Source organism: Kogia breviceps, chromosome 3 (genome assembly GCF_026419965.1).
Source record: "Kogia breviceps isolate mKogBre1 chromosome 3, mKogBre1 haplotype 1, whole genome shotgun sequence".
In the NCBI taxonomy this organism is placed as follows: Eukaryota; Metazoa; Chordata; class Mammalia; order Artiodactyla; family Physeteridae; genus Kogia; species Kogia breviceps.
In genome coordinates this window covers 150,163,405-150,181,584 of record NC_081312.1, presented here as the reverse complement: position 1 = coordinate 150,181,584, position 18,180 = coordinate 150,163,405, and the positions used below count along the sequence as shown (strand labels likewise).

Sequence of the window (18,180 nt, the reverse complement as noted above, 5' to 3'; positions counted from 1 at the left end):
AAAGAAGCCAGGAAGAAGCCCCAGAAAGGGAAAGAATTTCCCTTCCATCCACCCCACGAAGAGAAGACGGGGATGCCGAACCCTCAGAAGACTACCCTCGCCCCCCACCTCCGGGGGTCAGCCGGGGCCGCTGTCGCCCCTCTTCCCTGGAGGGCGGCGCCAAGGCTAGTGGATGACAATAGGGGCACGACCCCTGGCTGCAGTGGGGGCAGGGAGTGCAAACGAGATCCTCCAGGCTTGGGCACCCAGACGCGCTACGTGGTGGCCGGGCATCAGTGGGGTAGAGCAGGGGGCTGGGGGACCTAAGAGGCGCGGGTTTAAGATAGGGGCAGGATTGTTTCAATGAACCGAGGGGTTTCAGAAAACCAGACGGTACAGGGACCACAGATCCCTCCCCATCCCCTCCAAGGGGTCCACGATATCTGCAGCGTGAAATTTTCAGGGGCCACACGTACCTCCGAGGTGAAATGAGAACGCAAGGGTCTGCTAAGACTAGTTGTGAGGTCAAATAACAAGCTTCGGGCGACCTCAGCACTCTATTCTCGGCCCTACACATTTGCACGGCTCCCTCCCCAAGTATGGTTTGTCAGAGCTCTGCTCTGGGGATTTATCTAGGCCGAACCCCGCAAGCCTTCTCCAGGCTTCCCAGCTCCAGGCCAGGTGACCCCACGCACTCTCATCTTAGGGACAGAGGAACATCCGCGGGGCCACTCGTCCGGAAGAGCCAAAATGAAATGCGGCGGCGGGAGGGGGGGGTAGTTGGAGAGGCTGTTTGAGGACAAACCACGCTGTTTGGAGAGGACCTGGCTCACCACCTTTGCCGAGGCCAGAGTCTAACCTGGAGGGCCTCTCTTGGGACCCCAGCGTTTCCCAAATGGCTGCCCAGGCCTCGGGCCTGGCTGCGCCTGCGGGTAAACGAACCAGCTCAAGACCCACCGGGACCTGATCCAGTTCGACTCCGCTCCTCCCTGGTCTCTTGAGGAAGCCGGGTCGGAGCCCAGAGGGACAGCTGGTATTGAACCAAGGGCGTGGCTGAGAAGGCTGAAAATGGGGGCGCCGACAGGAGAGGATTGAAGCCCTTATTGCCCCAACCATGCTTCAGCCGCTCCTTGGTGATCAGTCCCAATATCGTCCTCTCCTCCCGGTCCCCGAAGCCCTTCGCCACAGTCAGCCGCCCAGAAATCCATAGATTCCTGCGGAAGCTCACACAGCCACGCCATATAGCACGCCGTGTAGTTTATTCAACGCAAACCTACGGGAACAACGAATTCGAATTCCAGAATATTCTCCAAATAAAATAAAACTTCAGGAGACGACATTCAGCCTCTAGAACATGAGGTGCGGTAGTCTCTCGCAGGAGGAGAAGGGGTTCATTTGATGCCCTGTGGGGCGAGAGGGAACCCCTTCCACCTGGCCCTCCCGGAGGCGCCCCGCGGCCCGCGGCCCGCGGCCTGGTGCCCTGGTTCTCAGGGCGAGGAAGGCGCCCGCCAGACTCTGCGGCCACAAAAGGGGCCTGAGTGGGCTGGAGGTGGCCCACAAGCCGAGACACAGAAATGCCTGGGTTCTCCCAACACAGGAGCCACCAGAGTCCAATGTGTAGCCAGAAACTGGAGACAAGGAAATTTCGAGCCATTCCTTGTTTAAAGCATATCTCCCGAAGTCACCCTCATCGTTCCCTTGTCTGCCCTCATGCAAATGGCTCATCCCATCAACTACCTCCCTTTAACCATAAAGAGACGCGGGATCTTTTTTTTTTTTTTTTTTTCTAGTCTATTCCAAAAATGAGCGGCTGTATTTGGGTGAATTCCAGCGGGGCCGAGCTTGTTTTCTTCGGCGTGATGGCGCTGCCAGGGCTCGTGAAGGATCTCCGCGGGCCCAGCACCAGGAGGGGCTAGGGACTCAGGGCCACTGGCTTCTTTCTGCGGAGAAGCGCAAGCCAGAGTCCCCTCAGCTCGCACCGCTGCAATCTCTGGTTCTCGGTGTTCAGACCCGGCGTTCTCCGCCGCCTTTCGAGGAGAACCCAGTCCCCACCGCAGGCCTCCCCTGAACCGAGCCAGTCACACCCACCAGCAGGACAGCAAGACCCCAAGGGTCCTACCCATTCTTTGGCAAGAGACTGGAGCCTGGATTTTCAGAGGCTGCCGGCGTTCAGTGTAAAGGGGACGGGCTAGGAAACCCCAATAAGCAACGATTTTCTAAACATCCCGGATTCCTGAACCCTGCGTGATCACAGCCAGGAGCCATGCAGGGGCTGGGAGGCAAAGCCGCGCTGTAGGCAGTGGCTACGGGCTTTTATTTGTTAAACAGAATGAGATCGAGAGAGCCGAATGAAGACAAAGCCGTTTTAAAACGTTCGATTGGCGAAATCTACACATTTAGCAAACACTTTCATTTTCAGAGCTGCCTGTGGCCACACGCAGGTCCAGAAAATCGATCGTGTTTCCTGGCGAATTCCACCCAGGGAACAGAGCCCTGGGAACACGCGCCCGCGTACACATGCTGGAAAGAATGGATGCGTGGCTAACAAGCAAGCCGCCAGGATGAAACGCGTTTATAAACTCACTGGTGCGACTTTGTGGGGCATCTACATTTTTATGCCTGTTTACCCAGTTTTTATACCCTCCGTGGGGCTGCCACGGTTGTGCGGGCCTAGCCGACCAACCTCTGCGCAAGCAGAAACCTTAGTTGCCTCTGCCGGAAGCTACCATTCAGCCCAGCCGGTCCAGAAAAAGCCACTTTTCCTTGTACTGGCCAGGAGGTTTTGCAAATTGAGGTTGTGCAGATCCTTACATCCTGTCTTTCGTGCTCACGCCTTAACAGACCCAGGTGTGGGGCCCTCCTGGAGAGAGAGGGGAGCTGAAGATAGGAAGGGCCGGGAAGGAGGGTGCAGCTGCGGCCCACCCAGCCAAGGTTGACAGGCACCACGGACACCTTGGGCCACCGTTTCCAATATTTTGCCCAACGTTTAGGGACTCAGGGGGCTTTATGCAAGTGTGTCCATAGGCCCCTGTAGCCAGAACACAGGACTAGCCTTTCCGAAGACGGTGCGTTCCGCGGGCTGACTTTTCCTATCAATGGGAGAGACGTAGGTTATTGACCTAGCGGCCTCCTCCTTTCCATCCATTGTTGCAGCTCAATCACGCACTTATCGGAAGAAAAGCGAGTTTATCTTAGCCTCGTGTTGCGAGTGTGTGTGTGTGTGTGTGTGTGTGTGTGTGTGTGTGTGACTAAAGGGTGGGGGAAGTTCTGCAGCCACGACTGTGCAGATGGGTTGAGGATAGACACTTTCAGAAAAGGGCCAATTTCCCCTTCACAATGAGCGCTAAGTACCTGATAAATGCGGCTGGTGTTTATTCATGAGCAGGTACTTTGGAGATGGCGATTAGAACAGCCGCCCGCGCTGCTTAGCCAAGGTACTTAAAGCCGGGCAGGTGCAGCGCTGCGCGCGGCCCGAGCGCACAAAGCCCGCGGCCGCAGAGACGTGGGGAGGGGCGTGAATGAGGGCCGCTCCGGGCCCCGAGGGGGCGCAGCTCGCAGGCACCTTAGCCCTTTGTTCCTCATCCGAAGCCAAGGACACTTCACCGAGGGGCGTCCCGGGAAAACCTCCCCTCTAATTACCAAGAATTCCCCCTTCGTCCCTCCTCCCGGAGCCCAGCCGGGCAACTCTCGGTCTGGCGGACGCGGGGACTCAGCGTGAGACCAGGCTGGACATTTTCGAAAATACTGCCTGTAAACTGGCTATTAGCTAACCAGCTAAATGACTCAACAGCTAGGAAAGCAACAGAACCCAGGCCTGGGAACAGCACGGACACGCGGCTCTAGCCGCCCCCGCCGCCGAGGCGCCACCTCTGGCCGTGCGAGTAACCTCGGGCTTTCAGGTTTTGTTTCAACTCCAGGGGGAGAAAATTGGGGTCTGTCTCTTTCCACAGCTTCCTGGCGCCAAGGTCGTGGGACAGACCCGATCTCGCCCTCAGAGTGGCTCCGGAATCCCTAAGAACCTCCAGCTTTTGCCCACGATCGGCGGCCTTAGCGCGCGGGGGAGAGCGCAGCTGGTGCACGGGCCTTGGGGGACCGAGAGCCCGGTCCTCTGCGTGTTTGGACGTGGAGCGGCCGAGTGTTTCCTTTGGAGCCCCGCGGGGCAACCAGTGTCTCTCATCCTCCTGCACCCCCCTTACCCCACCCTACCCCAGGCAGCTAGGGTGCTTCGTATACGCCATGTCCAGGGGTCTGAGGCGCTCGTGGGGTGGGCACTCTCGTACTGATTCCTCGGGCTTGTCCGGTTGCCTCTTTCTAAAAAATAATTGTTTCGAAAACAGATAATTTCTCTCCAGTCCGGAGAATCAGAGAGGAGAAATCTATTTCAAATAAGTTGACTTCCCCGTGAGGAGAAAATTCTTTTGACCATAAATAATGGGCAGGAAACTGACCTGACCCATCACAAGACAGTTTTTTCATTTTCCACCACGAAGAACGCGACGGCTCTCCCGCTCGATGCAGATTAACCAGGAGATTGTACATATTAACGTTCATTATAGATTTTTCTTGGAACCTTGCAGTTAGAATAAATTGTAGATATAATCCCGATTCCCAGGGAAATCCGACATCGGGGTGTGAGCGCAAGCCAGAATTGGTAACTCAGAGGCGAGGCAGGGAGGGGGGCGGAGGCCAGCCCACTGGCCAGGGACTGGAGCTCGGTGCCACCAGCCAGCCCCCAGCAGGGCCGGACCCAGAGCCAGACGCGCGGGCGGCCGCGGTTGGTTAAAAGGGATCACTAGAGAAGCCAGGCTTCCCCTCGTGTCTTCTGCCAGGACCTGAGTTAGGGTTCGAGGGCGAAGCGTTCTCCCCGGTTAGAGCCTGCGTTCCCTTTTCCAAGGAGACAGGAGGGGCTTGCGGGACAGCCGGTTAGACGCGGAGAGCCCGAGACGCCAGATGCGGCTCCCTCCCGCGAGTCGCAGCGTTTCCAAGGTCATGCAAATAGCCTTGTTGCACGACGGCCTGGAGTAAAAGGTACGGGTCAGTTGAGGAGCGCCGGGCAGAGCCGCGCCACTCCTTACGCCCGAAAGGCGCGGAGCGGCGATCGCAGGGCGCTGGAGGCGAACCGCGTCGTGGGCCTGGGACAGACCCAGCGCGGCGCGGCCTCCTCTGTCCCCACCGCAAAATGGCTGCCGGCCCCGACACGGGGCCCCAAATTTAGGCAGGAGTGAAAGATTGGAACGGGTCGGGGAGGTGGTGGAAACTAAAGGTGACGCATCGCAAAGCAGTTTTTATATTTTCTATTCTCAAGACCTTTAAGGCGCACCCAAAAGATGCAGGTGTGACCAGGAGGAGGGCCAGCAACACTAACGCACACGATTGACTTTCTTAGCATTACAGATTTAGAATAAATCATAAAAATATAATGAATACGCTTCCTGGAAAAGTAGATAAGCCCGGATGTAATCATTGGCCCTGGCCTCCTCAGGTCCGCTTCCCCCAGCTGAAAGTTTGTTTTATTTTTCTGAGGAAGCCATTTGGGCAAGTGCAGTCTGTGTTCACGTGGGCGTGGCGCCTCTCACCCTAGAAAAACCCCACTGACCGGGGGGCCTCCCCTCAGGCGCTCTAGTGAGTTAGGCCATGAGGCATGCTAAGCTGGAGCCCTGGGCAGAGTTGCTTGATAGGGTGCCCCCTAAGTCCGACCTCAGACCTCCCCAGCATCGGAACCCTTTCACCCATGAAGAGCATTATCAAGTTGTGGAGTAAGTTGGGGCAGGAACCTCCTATGGATTTTTGTTACTCCGACTATTATATCACAAATGACTTGAGGCTTCCCTGGTGGCGCAGTGGTTAAGAATCCCCCTGCCAATGCAGGGGACACGGGTTTGAGCCCTGGTCCGGGAAGATCCCACATGCTGAGGAGAAACTAAGCCTGTGCTCTAGAGCCTGTGAGCCACAACTACTGAGCCCATGTGCCACAACTACTGAAGCCGATCCTCCGCAACTAGAGAAGCCACCACAATGATGAGCCTGCACACAGAAGCGAAGACCCAACACAGCCAAAAATAAATAAATAAATTTAAAAAAAAACAAAAAAAACAAATGACATATTTCAGTTGGTTGTTCATAGAATCTCTATCTCCTGGGAAAGCTAGGAATATCTCAGTAACCTGGCATCCTCCTCATCACCATCCCAGTGACTGATGTAAAGTGAAGGCTACTGAATGTCAAGTTCTTACCAGAAGGCTTCAGGCTAGAAGACAGACTCCTTTACCTGCTGGCCTTGGTGTATGTTGCCTCTTCCAAGGGCCCACCCCCTACCTTAGCTTCCTCCTCACAGCAGCAAGGCTTATTGTGGAGTAGGGCAAGGCCAGATGGAGCCTGCTGTGGGGGAAGCCCACCCCTTCCTGATCATTTCTCATCCTCTCTCTGGGCTTGTGATGAAAGGACTGAGGTTTCTCTGACCTTGAAGAGGCTGCAGTAAGGGAAGCAGCTCTTCACCCCAAGACCTTGACATGCAGCGCCAGCAAGGCAGTGAGTGGGCTGAGTTGTACCAAGAAACTACAGTTCTGATGTCCACTTTGACAATGACCTTGGGGGAAGTCCCTCCGCATCTTCAGTTTCCTCATCTGCCAAGAGAGGAGGGTTATAAAAAAAGACTCCTCACTTCTCTAACCTGAGGCTCCAAGAAATGTGAGAGAGGGCAGCACAAGGAATTCCTGCAGACTTCTGAGGACACTTGGTTTCACCCTAACGGAATGAACATTTCTTTCTGAAACATGGTCCTTTGATAAACAATTTGGTAAAATAGATAACTAATGAGAGCATAGTGTATAGCACAGGGAACTCTACTTAATGCACTGTGGACCTAAAGGGGGAGGAAATCCGAAAAAGAGGGGATATATGTATATGTATAGCTGGTTCATTTTGCTGTACAGTAGAAACTAACACAACATTGTAAAGCAACTATACTCCAATAAAAATTAATTAAAATGGGCTTCCCTGGTGGCGCAGTGGTTGGGAGTTCGCCTGCCGATGCAGGGGACACGGGTTCGTGCCCCAGTCTGGGAAGATCCCACATGCCGCGGAGTGGCTGGGCTCAAGTAAATAAAATAACCCCCCCAAAATAATTAAAATAAATTAATTAATTAATTAAAATGGGAAAAGAGTATTCCAATTTACATTCCTACTAAAAAAAAACCAGTTTGGTAGTGGAGTTGGTGGATCCAAGCTGCCTGGGTTTAAATCTGACGCAGATCTGCTATTTACCAGCTATGTGGCCTTGGGCCACTTTACTTAGTCTCTCTGTGCCTCAATATCCTCATCTCTGAAACAGAGATTAATAATGATACCTGTCTCACAGGCTCCTGGTGAAGGGTAACTGAGCTAATCTTCATATATGTAATGCATTTAGAAACATGCTGTCACGGGCAAGCTGTTAATATGATTTGCCCAGACCCTGGATGCAGCCTCACACCTTCCCAGTCCTCTTGGTTTCCTCCACTGATTGTCACCATTTCTGTCCCTGCACCACTGTCAGGATCTTAGCATTCCCTGGGTCCCAGAAGCCCAGGAATGGGATGGAGGAGGGCAGAACACCTGTGTATTGCCTGCTTGATGAGCACTTTTCTCGAGGAATCTCTGCCTCAGTCCTTTACTTATTTTCTGATATGGAAGTTGAGTCATCTCTCTCTCCCTTTCTCTCTCCTCAGTTCCACCCATAGGCAGAAACAGCTGTGTGAAAACATGTGCCCTTGTCTTTAAAGGGTGAGTGAGTGAGGGTGGTCCAGTTGATCTATCCCCACCAAGAGGGATCCTGCTCAGAGGCAATTATTTCCTCCCTCCCTCTCTCTCTCTTTCCATACACACACACACACACACACACACACACACACACACACACACACGTCAGCTCCCCAAGGGCAGGGGTTATTCTGTTTTGTTCTGTATCCCTAGTGCCTAAAAACAATGCCTGGTGCAGAACAAGCACTCAATAAATAACTATTAACTCAATGAAAAGAGGAAGAAGTGTCCCACTGATCAGATCAGCTTCTGTAGCAGGGTCTAGTCTTATTCTCCTCATGGAGAGACAATGGCCAGATTTTAAAGTTAAGAAAGAAAAAACAGAACTGTTCATCTCAGATTTCTCTCCTTAGTAGTCTGCTGTCTTAGCCTTTAATTCTCTCAATTATCTACAAGATCCTTCTTCCAACACTCCCTGACACACACACACACCAGGAGGGACAAGATTTTAAGGGTCTGCGTTTACTTCATCACCTTCAAAGACACCAGGGATCCATGTGACCATCTGGGGGTCTGGGTTATCTCGTACAGAATGGAGCAGCTGTCCTACCACAGTCTGGGCACCTCCTCAGATGCTTGGTTAAAGCATGTGGAGACCAATTGTTGACAGTGTTTTCTGAGGGGCAGGAGTGTTGTTTTTCAAAAATGCAAAGTGACAGTAACATTGTCATTAAAGATGACTGCTGTTAAAATAATCATGGCTTTCACTCTTGGATACATTTATAACGTCTCAAGCACTGGACTAAGCACAACATCTTATTTTATCCTTACAACAAGCCCTTGAGATCGATTTACAAGTCCATTTTACAGATGAGGAAATGGAGAATTGGCAAAAGTCACATATCAATAGTTTGTAAGAGAGAGGGTCAGGGTTTGAACACAAGATTCCAAAGGTTGAGCTGTTCATCCCCACCCTCTAAGACCTACTTTCTGTCTCTGTGTGATAGGGAAAGCAAGAGAATCCATGTGAAATGTGATTTGGGAGGCATTTTCAGTGCCTAGCTCAGAAATAAAGCTCAAATGTTGGAAGTCAAGCACAGTGAATCTAAAACAGCCTGCCTAAATTCTAAGCCCACCTGGACTGCTTTTTAGATGTGACACTGAAGACAGTTTGCTTTGCACCTTAGTTTTCTCTTATATAAAAGGGGGCTTATAACAAGACCCATCTCCTTTAGTTGAGAGGACTAAATGAGTTCATATATATAAATTATAAATTATTATTTTCTCACTCTATATCAGAATAGTATTTACACTGCCCTTTGCAAACTTCTGCCTTAAAGTTCCTCATTCTGCCCAACCATGAGTTGGGAATCTTGGCTACTGGGACAAAAAAAAAAAAAAAAAAAAAGGTTTATCCAAGATGTCACAATAACCCAGGGAGAATCAGATTAGACTCAGGTCAGAAGTTCTCATGGGAAGAGGAAGGGTCTAGAGCAAACTTTGCAGATGGTTTTGCAGGAAAAAGTTTCCATTTCCCTTTTTAAAAAGATGTAAACATCTTCCTAGGCTCCTCTGACATCAGCATATCAGTGATGAATCATCGGGAGCATAAAGACATGCAGTAGCTAGGTCAGAGTCTCCATTTTTAGTCAACTTCCTGGTGGCCCCGATGAGGCCTTGCAGGAAGGTCGGGGATTTGATGCAGCACATGAAACCTCAGCCCCTCCAGGCCCTCAGAGAACCCAGTCAGATGGAGAGGGAAAGCCTTAGAGAGGCTGAGGGGCTCCCTGCTGGTATTTCTTCTTTTTTAAATTTTAAAGCAATTTGCATAGAATTTTTCTCCTTTTTAACAGAGTACATGGACCTAGCCTTTTCCTGCTAATTCTTGCTTGTGAATGAGACCTTGTATGTAATAGAACAGAGGGAAGGAGTCCCTGGGAGATATCTCAGTTTGAACCAATGTTTATTAAAAAGAAAACAAAAACCAAAAAAGACCCTCAATCCTCAATGCTCTCCAAATTTATGTGTATTTGATTTTTTTATTAATCCATCCAGAAACTATTTCATTTATCATGTACTAAGCACTTGGCAGTGCAGCTGAAGATGTTAAGAAAGGGAGAGACGTGGGGGAAATCTGGGCAGATCTCCTAGAGGAGGAAACACTTGCTAAAGTTTGGCCAAGTGAAGATGGGAAGGAGTATACTCAGGCAGAAACTTCATCATGACTAAAATTCCAGAAGTAAGAACTCTGGGGAGTACACAGAAGAAGAAGGGAAGGAACACAGAAGGGGAGCAGTGTGGCTTCAGGAAAAAGCCCATCTCCCCTTTTTTATTTTGCTACTTCTAAGATGCTGTGAATTTGGAAACCAAATATCATGGACGTTAGAACTGCGTGTAAAGCACCAGTATGTAAACAACCTCAGAGTGAGCATCTATCTGACAGTGAAAGGCAGGAATGGGGGACAAGGTTTGGGCCACTCAGAAGAAGCCTTCTGTACCCTTTCAGCCTGGCAGTGTGCTGGGGGGGGTGAGGTACAAGCTAATACCTGTCCCCACACAGAATCCAGGAACCAGGCACAGCAGGAACAGCAAGAGGTTCTACCTGCAATAAGGAGCATACCTTATGGCCCCTGCACTGCCACTAAGTCACAGCCCACTCCACCCCACCCCAGCTACCACCATTTGGCCCAGGTCCTTAATTTAGGTGCTGGAAATGGGGGAGGGAAAGTCCACAGCGCACACACACACACACACACACACACACACACACACACCCCTCCAGCTCTCCAGACCGAGCTTCAGGGCCTGGGGAGCTAGATTCTAACTGGGGGATCCTCCAGCAGAATCTGAGAGAAAGCAAGGAGGAGCCAGAGCCAGAACTAGCGGCACAGAAGTGGAGACCAAGAGGCTAACCCGATGAGAGATGGATAAGCTAGACGCCCTTGGGAAAGGCCGGCGACTTCACCGGGCAGACACAGGGCGCCCTTGCCCTCTGTGCCCCCCGCCCCAGGCCTGGTACTCCTGAGAGCCCTGGAGGGGCAGCGCCCCCACCCCCGAGGCCCGACGGGGCTGCCCTGCCCTGTTCCTGTGGGTCGCAGAGTCCGGGGCGGGGGCGGGGCACAAGGGGTGCAGGCGAACCCCGCCAAGGCTTCTTACCTCAGCGCGAGCATCCGTCCGACCAAGCTCGGTGTGCTGCTGGGACTGCGGGAATGGGGAGGCTCCCACGGACTCGGATCGCGCCTCCCCCCTCCCCGAGCCCCCAGACCCTTCGGTGGCCCCGAGCGGGGGTGCCGGGACCAGGGCACAGGCGCCGCGCGGGCGGGAGGAGGCGGCTCCTGCGGGGCACGGTGGGGCGGGGCGGGGGCGTCTGCCGGGTCCCGCCCGGAGGGGACTTGGGAGCGATTATCTTGAAGAACAAAGGCGACCGGGGAAGGCTTGGCGCCCCCCCGGGCCCAGCCCTGAACTTGAACTTGTACTTGACACTTTGTCCGGAAGGTGGCGAGGGAACCCATCTGAGCTCGGACGGGGGCTCATCCGTCCACCTCTCGTTCTGGGGAGGTGGCGAGCCCGCCCTCCTCGGCGCCGGGAGGGAGCCTGGCATCTCCAGGTGTCCTTGGGCCCAGGTGCGCCCCAAACGGCCTCGGACTCAAGGGTTGTGGGGTCCCCTCGTCCCCTCAGAGAGGAGGGGCGCGAACCAGGCCGTGGGTCTCCCGCCCGCAGGAGTAGGCCGGGGCCCGGCGCCCCCGCCCTCCACTCCCACCCCATCCTAGACCCGGCCCGCAGCCGTAGCTGCGCGGGGCCGGCCGGATTCTCTGCACGTCGCGTCGGCGGCCGCTATTCAGCAGCTAATTGAACGTTAATGGCAGGTGCGGATGAGGTCACCGGAGCTGGCTTTTCTCACACATTTTTCATGCAAATTCGCGAAACTCTAAACAAATTTAAATAAAAAGCTCTTTGTGCCGCGCGCCCCTCAGTCTTCTCCCTCCCGCCTGGGGTCCTGGCTCCTCCCGGGGCCCTGGGGCCCGAGCCTGCTGCCCGGCGGAGCGCGGCCCGCGGGGGGAGCCGGGCGCCCCAGGCAGCGCCGCCTACCGGACGGCGATGCAGACCCCGCCGCGCCGCCAGGGGCCGTACGCAGCCGGAACCGCTGTGGTGCGGGGATGAGAGAAGTTTCACTGGGGTTGTGCGGCAGGGCGAGGCTGGTGGAGCACCAGGCCTTTAGGGAGGCAGCGTGGGCAGTGGGTGAGTGCCTGGCATCTGGACAGGTGTGGCTGTGCCGGCATCCTGGCTGCACCCACACCCGCACCCACCAGCTACCTCTGCCTCACTCTCTCCGTTGGTTAAATAGGAATTAAGGTAATGCCCAGTTTTGCATAGGGATGTCTGGGGATTAAACCATGATTGAGGACATGAACAAGCACTTAAAACAGTGCCTGGCACAAGAAAGTCCAAGGGCCTTGTGAAAAGGAATGCTGTGATTTTGCACATACATGGAGAACCTTGTCAAGGGCTTTCAGATTTACGAACCACTGCATCCCATTCTGGTTACAGAAATGAGATCTGGAGCTCACCTCCATTGCTTCCCAGCTGCGTGTCTTTGCATATTTCTTAGCCTCTCTGAAACCTCTGTTTCCTAGTCTGTAAAATGGGATTAAGTCTTATGGTGGGGGCATGGTGTGTGTCATTGTGAGGATTATATGAGAAGACACTGATGGAGGTTTAGGAGGAGCTTGGGAGCTGTCTCAAAATCCAGAACCTCCAGAGCCCCTCTTCTGAGGGTAGTACACCTAAGATTGCCATCCTCAAGGCTAAAGGTAGGCCTTGGACCAGCCAATGGCCTTTATCCCAAAGGAACCTAGCCCAGATCAGGGAGACAGACTTTCCAAGGCCTTGGGAGGCTTCTTGTTCCACTCTTCCCATCCATATCAGGGATCCACCACACCTGACACACCATGAATTGTCTTTGCTAGTGGATAAATCTTACTTTCCTCACCCATGTCCTCCCCCCAGAAAACTGACCAGAGACATGGAAGGCTTTACAAAGAAACTTTATTTGTTGTGGGCTGGGAACAGGGAGGTGAGGTTTACAGGATGGGAAGAGGCCCCTCTCTCAGAACTTGCCCTAGTCCTCCCGCAGGACCATCCAGGGGGACCCACTGGCCTTGGAAAAGTCCCAATGATTCCAGCTGCCTGAGTGAGATCTCTGCTCTCCCACCTCTGCTTCTGCAGCTTCAGCTGTCCCTGAGGTCCTCATCAGGCCAGACTCTCGGAAGCACTGGGGCAAGCCCAGGAGTGCCCTCATCTTCCTGTAAGGCCCCTTCAGGTCAGGGGAGAAGCAGAATCTGCAGAACTGTAGGGGACCTGCAGCCAGGGGACTGGGAAGCTGCAGCATTTAGACCCTCTGACCCCACCCACTCCCACTCCCCATTTCCCACCAAGTGGAAGCCCTGGGCCTTCCCCAGTCCCCAGCCCCCACTCTCCAATGCTCACTCACGCTTGTCTTGACCAGCTGGGTTATGTCTTTGCCTCAAGGCCTCCACCCCCAGGAAGTCCATCTGGACCACCCTACTGACCCTGGACAACTCCAAGGAGAGGCTAAACTAACCAGAGTCTCTACAATCTTCCTCCCCACCACTCCACTGCCCAGTCCAGGGCCAGGCATACTGCAGGAGATAGATGGCATCAGGTAAAATTGCGGGAGGACCCCAGGCAAGGAACCATTTGAGGAGGTGACCTTGCAGAGGAGGGGTTAATAACTCTATGTATGGCAGTAGGCAAGGAGGGGTTGCAGCTTTGGGGACCTCCTCTAAGTAGTCAAGCCAAACAGGATCTCTTTGGGGTTTGGAGTAACAGACTTGAGGTCCAAGAGAGGTGGTTTTGAATCTCAGTTCTGGCACTTACTAGCTGTGTGACTTGGGACCTATAACTTAACTTTTCTGGGCCTCAGTGTCATCTGTAAAATGGGTATAATTATAATATTGACAGCCTATAAAGTTATGAGGAGTCACTGTAGCCCTCTGCATGTGGTCCATTTTTAATTCTTTCCTGCTCTCTCTGCAGGCTCCACAGCTGATTTGGGTGGACTGTAGGTGCCGCTTAGGCCCCAGGACCCCACGGATTTCCCAGGGCCCTCTGGGTGGCTGCTTGATCCAGATCCATGGCACCTTTCCCCCCGACCCCACCCAGGCCATCAGGGACCCAATGGAGAGCTCCACCGGTGGCAGTGGCAAAGTCCTGGCCTGCCTCCTGTGTAGCCAGACCCGTGCCTCCCACTCCTAGAGCCCCGTATTGTTCCTCAGAGACACTTGCTAGGCCGTTTACTTTTTCTGGGGTGAAGTAAACAGGGAAGGCAAAGTGCTCTACATTCCGTGTGGTGATCTCTCTCTCTCAGGACACATGCTGCTTATGCAAATAAGGCCTTTCACAGCCCTGCCCACTCCTCCTGCTGGCCCAAGCCCAATGGCCCCCAACACAATGAGACCTCTATTGGGCAGTGGCAGAAGGGGGCAATGCGCCCCCTCCATCGCATGACCAGGTGGGTGTCGGGGGGCCGCATGACTGGGACTTCCAAGGCCACCCCCCCAAACAGGCAGCTCCTGAAGACGAAGGGGCAATGTGTCTACTCTCAGTGGAACTGGGATCCCCCCTAACAACCCAATCCCTGCTGAGGAACTTGGACAAGCCAGTCAACTACTCTTCAGCATGGGGAAACTGGAATAATGATACCACCTAAGCCAGACCCCAAAGTACTAAGCCTGGCACTTGGTAGGCTTTTAATTAACAACAATAACAGCCATGACGATGACATGTGATTGTTTGGCCCGAAAATGGCCAATGGCATAGTTTCTGGGATGTTTTTTCTTACAGCCTCACCACCATTCTCTTGGAGCTCCTACTCCAAGTTGGTTAATAGAAGTTAAGCCTACTATATTAAATAGCCTCTTTACATTTCTCAATAAAAGTGGAAAGAAAATGGAAGAGTGCATTCATCCCTTCCCACTCCCCAGAGGTAGCCTTTTAATACATACTTCCAGAATCTCTTCATATATAAGCATACTTACGACTTTTAAATACACACAAATAAGATCATACTCTATTGCCTGTTCTACGATTTATTCTATTCACCCAACAATATATACTGGCCAGCCTTCCATATCAGCCAATATATAGAGACCTACCACATTAATTTTTGTAGCTGCATGATATTTCACAGTATGAATGGACCATAGGTTCATTTCAATTTCTTTACATTCTTATAAAAGAAATGCTCTGATGAACATTCTTGTACATTCTTCTTTGGGAACTTTTGCATATTAACCATATAGTAAATTTCTAGCAGTGCAATTTGTTTATAACCAAGTATATGTGTCCTTTGCACTTCACACTTTCCAACCAACAGTGTTTGAGAGTGTCTTAGAATAGACACACGATGGTAGAGAAAGGCACCAAGACAGGCAGCTATGTGAGATACAGGCCATGGAGGCATTCAAGGAGCCCACCGAGTAGCACTGGACTGACCTGTTGTCCTGAGGGCAGTGCCCAGTGGCTCTGTCCTATCCAGGCCCATGTGGGGTAGTAGTCCAGGTGTGCCCTGGGTCAGCGGGGAGTGGGGCCCACAGGGGCAGTGGATGTGGAGGGCAGGCCAGTGTGGTTGGAGTCCCGCCTGAATGGTTTCCTGCGGCCATTGTCTCTGCCCTGCCTGGTCTCCTTGGGGGGAGTTTATTCAGGGGCTTTTGGAGAAGAGTTGGGCAGGAGGAGGAGGAGGAGGAGGAGGGTGTGCAGTCCTCACCAAAGGCACCCAGGAATGTATTACAGGAGGGAGAGAAAAAGGGAGGCGGGGCGGGGGAGGGTACCCATCCCTGGGAGAGACGGACGTCAAGAACCCCTGACTAATGAATAGTGAGTTTGCCCTTGAACCTCACTGGGCTTCGCCATTCTCAGGCACAGAACAAGAGCTGAGACACGTCTGAGCCCAGCTGCATGGGGACGGCGGCGGTTCATCTCAGACAGTTTGACAGGCCGGGCCTTTTCCCTGCATAGCTCAGATCTGGCTCCCGGCTCCCCTGGCAACAGCACAGCGGCATGGCTCCCAGGTCCAGGCCCTGCCTGCTGCGAGCAGGAGGAGGGAGAAGGAGGAGCACCAAGGGGAGGACAGCTGGGGAGAGGGAGTCGTTAACTCCTAGAAGGCTGGAGCCCCTTGCTTTGGCAACCTCCCAGCGTGCAGCCCTCGGTCCTCTGGGGTGGAAATGTGGATGGCGAAGAGCTTCTGTTTGCTGCAGGCCAGGTTAGAGCAGCTTGGACGGAAGAGGCACACGATGTGACAAGGCCCAAAATGGCGGCCAACAGGTCAAAGGCAAAGACCTCCACAGGATGGGTTGGGGCATGTTTCCCCAGGTCCCCTGCCAAGTCCCACAGGAGAAGGAATGGGAGCGGAGCCTGCATCATGCCCTCTGGCCCAGTCCTCCTCCTCCATCCTGGCCCCTGACTGCTGCAGCCTCAGGTCAGCGTCTACTGCGTCTTTCCTTTCTGCTTGGCTCTTCCCCTTCTGATGATCTCGAGTGTCCTGGAGCGGCATGGCTCTGTATTCCAATCCTGTGACCTTGGCAAGACCCACAGTTCCTCCTGTCTCCATTTTCAGAGAAGGTGAAAACAGGCTGTCCCATCACACTTCACAGGACAATCTAAAGATAAGAGAAATAATATGTGAGAGGGAGTTTTGCACTCTGGGGAGGAAGATGTCCTATAAATCTCATTCAGGTATTATTAGGGCGGAAAGTAGGTATTTCTGTTCCCTGGGGCTAGTGGGGAGGAGCTTGCTTGAGGTTGTCTCGGAACCTCCTCAGCAGAGCAGGCTGAAACTCAAAGGCGAGAGGTCAGGAAAGACAATGGTTTATGTCTGTGGCCTTTGAAGGCTCAGCTTGGATGAGAAGGTAAGATAGACCAACCTTACATTTTCAAGGAACTTTACCTATATCATTGCTAGGCCTCGCTGCAACTTCATGAGAAATATATGAATATGAGAAATCCTCATTTTAGAAATGGGAAAACAGAGGCTCGGAGTGGTTAAGGGCTAGCTCTGGTTAAACAAGGACCTGAGCCCATGTCCACCTGATTCTGTGGCCTGAACTTGTGTCAGCTGTACTGGTGGCAGAGCCACCTGGCTGGGGGCCCTGGGGAGGGGGGCTAGGCACTGAGAAGTAGCATTTCCCCTATGGATTGCTTCTCGGGGCCTGGATCTTCTGAGTCCGAAGAGCCTGGCCAAGGGAAGTAGGAGAGGGCAAGTCCCAAGGTGAGCAATGAAAACCCATTGTGAGGGTCACCTGGTGGCAAACTGAGCCACAGGACAAAGACCAGCCAGAGCACATGGAAACAGAAGAGAAGGCTCCAGATCAGAAGCCAGGAACAAACTCAGCTAAGACTTGTGCTCTCCGGCCAAAGACTCGCCCCAGGACAGGTCACGACCCAGCCTCACGTCACTTGCCAGCAGTGAGCTGGGTTTTCATTTCTGTAGCCTCTGGGTGCAGAAATGCCTCCCTGCATCCCAGGGCAACTTGAAGGAGACCATGCTGGTTGGGTTTCCTGTGAGCCAGAGGGCTGGGGGTGAGGGTTACTGGTAGGTAGCAGAAGAGAAAAAGCAGGAAAAACTTCCAGATTACAAAATGTCACAGCTAAAAGGGACCTTAGATGCCATCCTAGCCAATGCTCCTTTTCCAGGTCCAGAAAGGGAGGGGGTTCACCCAAGACCAGAAGGAAGTCCAAGTCTCTGACTTTCAGCTAGGTAGGGCTGTGTCTTCCTATGCAATCTGTCACTCTACCGGGCTATTCGGAGCCCTCAAAGGCAGGGATTTCACCCAGCGAGGCACACAGAAGGACCAGGTAAAAGAAGCTACTGTTGGCAGAGCACACCACGTGTCAAGCGGTGGCTTCGGGAAGGCTGGGGCTGGGGCAGACGCCGCCATGGGACCAGAAGCCTTCCTTGATGACAGAATGGGGCTCCACACCAACTCCACCACCACACTCCCAATCCTCCACAGCCAGATGGTACGGACCACGAACCTCCCCTGGCTGATGAGGAAACAGAGGCATGAGGAGATGGACCAGAACATGGACAGGTCCCTAATCCTCACCCCCAGTACTTTTAAGAAGGGCCAGGGAGGAGGAGCAGCTTGTGTGGGTGTAAGGAGGGTGAAAGCCCCCAGGAGAAGCTTGTCCCCACAGAGCCTGATGGCAGAGCTGTAGCCAGGGCAGGGCCTGGAGCTAGGAAGGACTTCGGCTCACTGCCCTTTGCTGCTGGGTCCTCTGCCAGGTGGAGCAGGGTGCCCCCATGCCAGGCAGACCTGACCTGCTCAAAATGCAAAGGAGATCAGGGATCCTGCATCCTGCAACCTCGTCAGGAACTGCCCTCGAGGGAAGTCTGTGTGCTCGCTGGCTCGCTGATGAACAGACACGTGATGGAACAGAAAGACA

At 53.3% G+C, this 18,180-nt stretch overlaps 1 long non-coding RNA gene across 2 annotated transcripts in view; it reads right to left on the bottom strand.

Annotated features, from left to right (window-relative positions):
- Positions 1 to 12,745: 12,745 nt before the first annotated feature.
- Positions 12,746 to 18,180, bottom strand: part of LOC136793844 (uncharacterized) — a 36,415-nt gene continuing 30,980 nt past the window's right edge. The window contains exon 3 of one of the 2 annotated variants that reach the window (XR_010839823.1): positions 12,746 to 16,394. This is a non-coding gene — a long non-coding RNA (uncharacterized lncRNA). The remainder of the gene's footprint in view (positions 16,395 to 18,180) is intronic. The other variant, XR_010839822.1, reaches the window with a different exon arrangement.